At 46.1% G+C, this 7029-nt stretch overlaps 1 pseudogene; it reads right to left on the reverse strand.

Annotated features, from left to right (window-relative positions):
- The window catches only part of LOC113061228 (uncharacterized), a 31804-nt pseudogene extending 25044 nt beyond the window's left edge, over positions 1–6760 (reverse strand).
- Positions 6761–7029: the final 269 nt, after the last annotated feature.

The following is a 7029-nucleotide window of genomic DNA, read 5'->3' on the forward strand; positions in this document are numbered from 1 at the left end:
TATTAGTTTCAAATGTAGTTATATATTAGGATTGACCTGGCCATCCCTAAAAGCAGACCATTATTGTAAAGCATTCAAAGAACTCTCCTCACAAACTTCTCCATCATCATCCCACTTCTAAATGGTGTTCATCAAGGACTATTATTAACACTATTGCAAGCAGACATCTTTAGTCCACTAATTTAAGTGGTGTTCCAAATCCATTAGTGCAAATGTGCCCACCTCTATTTGCCACTTCCAATTAAGTCACTGAAAACTATTCATGTTTTCTCAACCATGAACTGTAGGTAAACAGTGTATTCCAACAGCAGCAACAGAACAAATCTAAAAACCTTCCCTTGCTCTACAGAATAAGATCACACACAATTAGAGACCAAAATATTCTATAACAATAGCAAAAAAAAAAAAAATATATGAAGTTATTTAAGTTATTGTCTGTTGCAGCTAGCAGAAATCACTGTAAAACAAAATATTGTGACAATTATATTACAAGCATGCAGCTTTTCGCTTTAGTGTGTGAAGTCGAAATGATCATTTGTGGATTATTGCAATGTTTTTATCAGCTGTTTGGAGTTCTGATGGCACCCATTCACAGAGGAGCCATTGGTGATTAATTTAATTGGTGAACAAAAAAAAACTCATCTATATCTTTTTCCAAAATAAAGCTTTTTGTATTTTAATGTCATTGCAGTGTCAATCTGCAATGTATGGTGTTTGCCTGTCAATGCAATTATTAGCTCTCCATGGATATATGATTGTATACAAAAAAGAAAAAGAAAAATTCCCTGGAAAATATGAGTCACAGCTGCAGTCAAATAGATTTAATCTGATCATGTCTGCAAGCCTATTAATAGAGCAGTACTCTGCCATTGAATAATAATGAAGATAATATATGGTGTCTCCCTGCAGCAAATTCCCCTAGGAGCTTGCTTCCCATGAGCGCAGAGAGCTGATGTGACTCACTAAACTCCTGTATATATCCTCTGAAGCTCTTGTGAAGTAAACACAGCAGGGGCTAAGAGGTGGCATCCTGCTTCTGTCTCACATCTGAAAATACTGACAGCCACTGGAGAATCAAGTCTTGTGGTATGATTGATGCACACACTCATGTCAACTGACATATCAGGAATCTTACACTACATTACACTGCAATTATCATTTAGTCTGAGTAGGGATGGACATCATAAAGAATAAATGATTCCTATAATCAATTTGAAGCTCATATTCAGATCTGTGCCTATCAGAACCAAGTCCCCATCCTACATTTTTTTCTTTTTTGATAAACCAATACTCTTAGATGCACATCACAAGTACAGAACACAATGTAAGCTGTATGTGACTGATTCATTAAAAAGAACCACCTTGTAAATACATTCGCCTGGGAAACAGACAACACGTCACCTTCTTGGAATTACAAGGTTCTATCTGCATTCTGAGCTGTTTTGGATTATTGAGTTTCAAAGTTTTTGTATTCCATATAGCAAAACCGATATGTGGAAAGTCTCTTTCATACATGAAAATGACAGATAACCTAAATGTATTCTAAATGTACTGTACAATATCAAAATATTCTCAATTGTATAAATTTCAGGCCAAATGCAGATAGAATTCTAAAAAAGCACTTTCCGCGGCCCTGAGTGCACCTGCGCTGTGCGCTTTACACTTTGCGTTTAGAGAGTTAAAATAGGGCCCCTTTGTGTTCCTTGAAAATTATTGCTCCAAGTTAAAAGATCTTAAATCATAAAATAACTGATTCATAAGAGTGAATCGTTCGGTACTACACGTTGGCTGTTGGTCTATGATGAAAACTTTAATGCAGCTCTAAACCTTTGGTTTCTTGGTTCTCAATCCTAGATGCAACCCAAGAGTTCACACCACATACAGTAACTGCAGGGAAATGTTCAGTAAACCGGTCCTCCATCTAGTCCTCCAACATCCTCCATCTACAGTTTGGATGACTGCATAAAAAATAAAATAAAATTAGATGTTCTTCTACAGACTTCAGAGCATCAATTAGGATGAACCACACAAGACAGTGAAAGGTGAAAGTGAAGTTGTCTATGGTTTTGAAAAATAATGATATGTTCTCAAATAGAACACACACAACACGTGGAGAAACACATATATCAGTCAGCGGGGGATCCGTCATCGCCATATCACAAGAAGCCCATGACACATCAGTCCTTCTGGAATTCTTCAGTACATTGCATGACCTTTCATTCCTACCACCTGAGACACAACAGAACTCCAGACCACACTCCCTAAGGGGTAATATCTGCCCCCACTATTTCATCATCATCATCCACAAGAGGTTCCCCTCCTACCCACTAACACAAATTATATTCCTGCCATGATTTTCCCTCGACCTCAATGTGGCTGGAGAATTTTTTTCTATTTGGTGCTGGAGAGCTTAAGATCTGCACTCTTATCAGCAAGACTTGAGGCATGCAGGAAAGATTCCTCCAGAGTGTCAAAAATATGCCTTTCATTCTGGGTGCTACATCCCCCATTGAGCAGAAAACATAAGCTGGTATATGGATGAAAAAATCTGGCCCAAATCCAATATGATTGACAAGATTTTCATAAAACTACTACATTTATTTTCTTATAGTTTATTTTAAACATAGCTAAAATAAATTGATTGCAACCACTTGTTGTAAAAAATGTAGTAAATTCAATTAATCATTTTAATCAGTGTAGCTATATACTTGGTCTGGTCCCACAATATAAAATACTAGCCCTTTTAGGATATTTTTTCCCCCACAAAGCAACTAATAATTGTACATATAGATATAGTGTAAATGTCTATAAAATTGCAAGTTTACAAAAAACTTATAGCATGAGAACAAATGCTTTCAAAGCTGGAAATCCACAAGTTATAATTTTTGAAAATGGTACTTTCACAGCTTACAAAGACTATTCAGCAGTTTTGTGCAAAAATGGCAGACAGGTGCTGTAAGTGGGAGGATGGTTTTTGATACAAAGAGCCCATTTGGTTCTTGCAAATTAACAAACTTGTGTCTTGAGTAGTAGCTATCAGATGTTGTACAGTAATAATTATTCCTTTGGACTTACCAAAAATACAGATTTATTGAAAGGTCCACCAAAAAATAAATAAATAAAATGGGGGAAAAGCACCTTATTTCAAGAGATGTTGCAAGAGAAACTCACCTGAATGATGATGCAGGAGGCTGTAAATAAACATATAAATAAATAAACAAATAAAATGTGTAAATGCTTAACATGAAAAAGATAACTAAGAACTAATGCACTGCTGAATGAATTGCATCATATTGCATCATTGCTTTATATTATTTTAGACCAGCAGTCTATTTGCTTTTAAAAACACTGAAATAATGAAAACTTATTAAAAAAAGTTTTTTCACTGCATTCTTTAGAAATTATTCTAATGTCATAGCAGACTAGGAACTTCTATTTAATTAAAAGTGTAAAATGCAATAAATTCTTTGATTTCTTGTTGATATATTGAGTAGACATTGGTTGTATTCTGGGCATGGGTGTGCACTTCTGCCTTGAAAGAAGACATTCAGCTGGATCAGATATCAGGTCAGAGATAGAAGTAGACAGCCCAGATGCACAACAACAAGAGACAAGCACATCTCTAGTTTGAGAAATGCCTCACAGGTCCTCAGCTGGCAGAATCAGTACACGCCAAACAACAACTATTCACATAACCATCTGAAATCTGCAATAAAGCGCAAAAACTTTAATTTGACAAAAGTGTCTCCTGTGAAAAAAAGTGTGCATGATATTATTGCTTGTGCACTTGTAGTGAACTTCATATCTTAAAATTGCATTAAAAAACTACTTTTGCAGATATCTAATTTTGTCCAGATATATAACAATGTCCAAAAGTCAACAAGGCCAATAAGCTTTAAAGAATCTTTACAAGTTCTTTATATGTTAAATTGTAAAGTTCTTAAGTATACTTTTAACTGTATTAACTATATGTAATTTGACTTTATATTGTCACGTGGTGAAGAATCACTCGACAAGAGGTATGTGAAATCAAAAGCCCCGGAGGGTGGATTTATTGTCACAGTGATGCCTGGTGAAAGGTGCTGCTCCGCTATCTGGTGGCCGGTGCTTCTCGGGGGACAGCTTCCTGCTGATGTAGATGATCGGATGCTCCTCACCTTCCTGAATTTGGGAGAGGACCGCTCCTAGTCCTGTGTTGGAAGCATCCATCTGCAGCAGGAAGGGGCAGCTAAAGTCCTGGGCGCGGAGTACCGGCGAGGACGTGAGTGCTGCTTTCACCTGGGAGAAGGCTTCTTCCGCCGACGGGGTCCAGCATACTTTCTCCGGCTGCCTCTTCCTGGTCAGGTCTGTCAGGGGGGCGGCTAAAGAGGAGAAGTTGGGGATAAAACAATGGTAATAACCCGCCACCCCCAAGAAGGCTCGTACCTGGGTCTTTGTCTCGGGTCTTGGTGCGGCGTGGATGGCCTCAATTTTCTAGTCTTGCGGCCGGAGGAGTCTTCGGCCGACTTGGTAGCCCAGGTACTTGGCCTCAGAGAGGGCTAGGTGGCATTTGCGGGGGTTGGCAGTAAGTCCAGCCCGCCGGAGCTCCGAAAGCACCCTCCGCAGATGATCCAGATGTTCGTCCCACGCCTCGGAGTGGACCACGACGTCATCCAGGTAGGCGGCCGCGTAAGCTTGGTGAGGCCGCAGGGGATGTCCATCATCCGCTGGAACGTCGCGGGGGCCCCATGTAGGCCGAAGGGAAGGGTCTGGTACTACCAGTGGCCACTGGGGGTGGAGAAGGTGGTTTTCGGCTTGGCGGCCTCGGAGAGCGGTATCTGCCAATAGCCCTTGGTGAGGTCTAGGGTGCTGATATACCGGGCCCTTCCTAGCCAGTCCAGAAGTTCGTCCACCCGAGGCATGGGGTACCCGTCGAATTCGGAGACTTCGTTCAGGCGGCAGAAGTCGTTACAAAAGCGGAGAGATTCCATCCGGCTTTGGGGCCACTACAATGGGGCTGGACCACAGACTCCGGGATGGTTCTATTACCCCCAACTTTAGCATCTGTTGGACCTCTTCCTCAATAGCCTGCCAACGAGCCTCTGGGACTCGGTAGGGCCGTTGCCTAACGACGACTCCTGGGGGCGTCCGGATATGGTGTTGAAGCACGTTGGTCTGCCCGGGCTGAGAGGAGAACACATCCTGGAACTGACTGACCAGGTGCTGCAGCTTCGTCTTCTGGGCAGCCGAAAGGTGGGGGTTGACATCCACAACCACGGGCTCGGTGAGGCTCAGGGCAGCTACTTGGTCCTGGGTCCCCACCCATTTCTTTAGGAGGTTGATGTGGTAGAGTTGCTCCGCCTGCCGTCGTCCCGGCTGTCTCAGGCGGTAAGTGACCAGGTAAGGGACCAGGACCATGACGCGGTCTCCCGGTTGGAACTCCCGTTGTTGGGCTGCCCGGTCGTAATGACGTTGCTGCGCCTGTTGGGCCCTGGTGAGGTATTCCCGGACTAACGGCATCACTCGGTCGATCCGTTCCCTCATTTGCCGGACATGTTCGATGACAGTACGATGCGGTGCCGGCTGCTGCTCCCACGCTTTCCGGGCCACGTCCAAGAGGCCCCGGGGTTGACAGCCAAACAGGAGCTCGAAGGGGGTGAAGCCAGTTGAGGCCTGGGGAACTTCGCCGATCCCAAAGAGCACGTAGGGGATCATGAGGTCCCAATCCCACTTGTCCTCCGCCGCCACACGTCTGAGCATTTGCTTGAGGGTCTGGTTAAATCTCTCTACGAGGCCATCAGTTTGGGGGTGATAAACACTGGTCCTCAACTGCTTCACCCGCAGCAGCCGGCAGAGGTCAGCCATTAGCCGGGACATGAAGGGGTTTCCCTGGTCAGTCAGGAGTTCCGAGGGGAGGCCGACTCGGCTGGCCAGCAGAAACAGCTCCTGGGCGATGAACTTCGCGGTGGCCTTCCGCAAGGGGACTGCTTCTGGGTACCGGGTGGCATAGTCGACGATGACCAGGATGTGCTCATGCCCACGGGCAGACTTCGGCAATGGCCCCACTATGTCCATTTCAATCCGCTCGAAGGGCACCTCGATGATAGGCAGCGGGATGAGCGGGCTGGGGGGGGGGGTCCTGGGCGACGTGGCCTGACAGGTCAGACAGGCTTGGCAGAACCGCTTTACCTCGGCGTCCAGGCCCGGCCAATGAAAGCAGTCGCGGATGCGTTGTGCAGTATTGGCTGCCGCGAGGTGTCTTGCCATGGGGTGGGAATGGGCCAGCTCTAGAATGGTCTCGGTCTTGGCTCGAGACACAACTAGTAACTTTTTCTCCTTCCCCCTACGCTGGGCGACACAATACAGCAGGCCATTCTCTACAACAAAATGTGGGAGAGGGTGGGGCCCTGGGGAGGACGTCCTCTCCATCCACGGCTCGCACCTGGCTCCAACAGTGCTTGAGTCGGTCTTCCTCCCGCTGTTCCTTGGCGAAAGAGCCCCCTCCAGTGGCCTGTTGGTAGACATCATAAAACAGATTAGTAGATGGGGAGGGGGCCTCACCTTCTCTCCCACTGTTGGTGATGAGCAGGGCCGGTCGGCGGCGGGGTCCAGGTGGCTCCCTCGGTCTTCGACGGTTCCCCTTGGGGCTGGCAGGCTGAGTAGCGGTGGACAGCAGCTTCTCGAAGCCGGGCCAATCCCGTCCAAGCAGTACGGCCAACGGCAGGTCCTTCACCAGGTCTACCTCCACCGGCCAGGTGCCTTGAGGGGATGAAATGACCATCTCACGGGCCGGTACTTGGCGAGTGTCTCCGTGCACACAGGTAAAAGGTAGGAAGTTTTTCCGGCCGCTTCGAGGGGCGCACAGCTGCGACTGGATGAGGGTGACCGCACTGCCTGAGTCCAACAGGGCAGGGAACCGTCTTCCATCCACCTTCAGGTCTGCTTCGGGGGCTCCCGCCGGCACCCGTTGGTGAAGGATGCAGCCTGCCAGCCAGGCTCGCGGAGGCGACGGTGGTTCGGCACTTGGCATGGGCTCATCTCGCGGTGGGG

This window comes from Carassius auratus, chromosome 43 (genome assembly GCF_003368295.1).
Source record: "Carassius auratus strain Wakin chromosome 43, ASM336829v1, whole genome shotgun sequence".
Taxonomy (NCBI): Eukaryota; Metazoa; Chordata; class Actinopteri; order Cypriniformes; family Cyprinidae; genus Carassius; species Carassius auratus.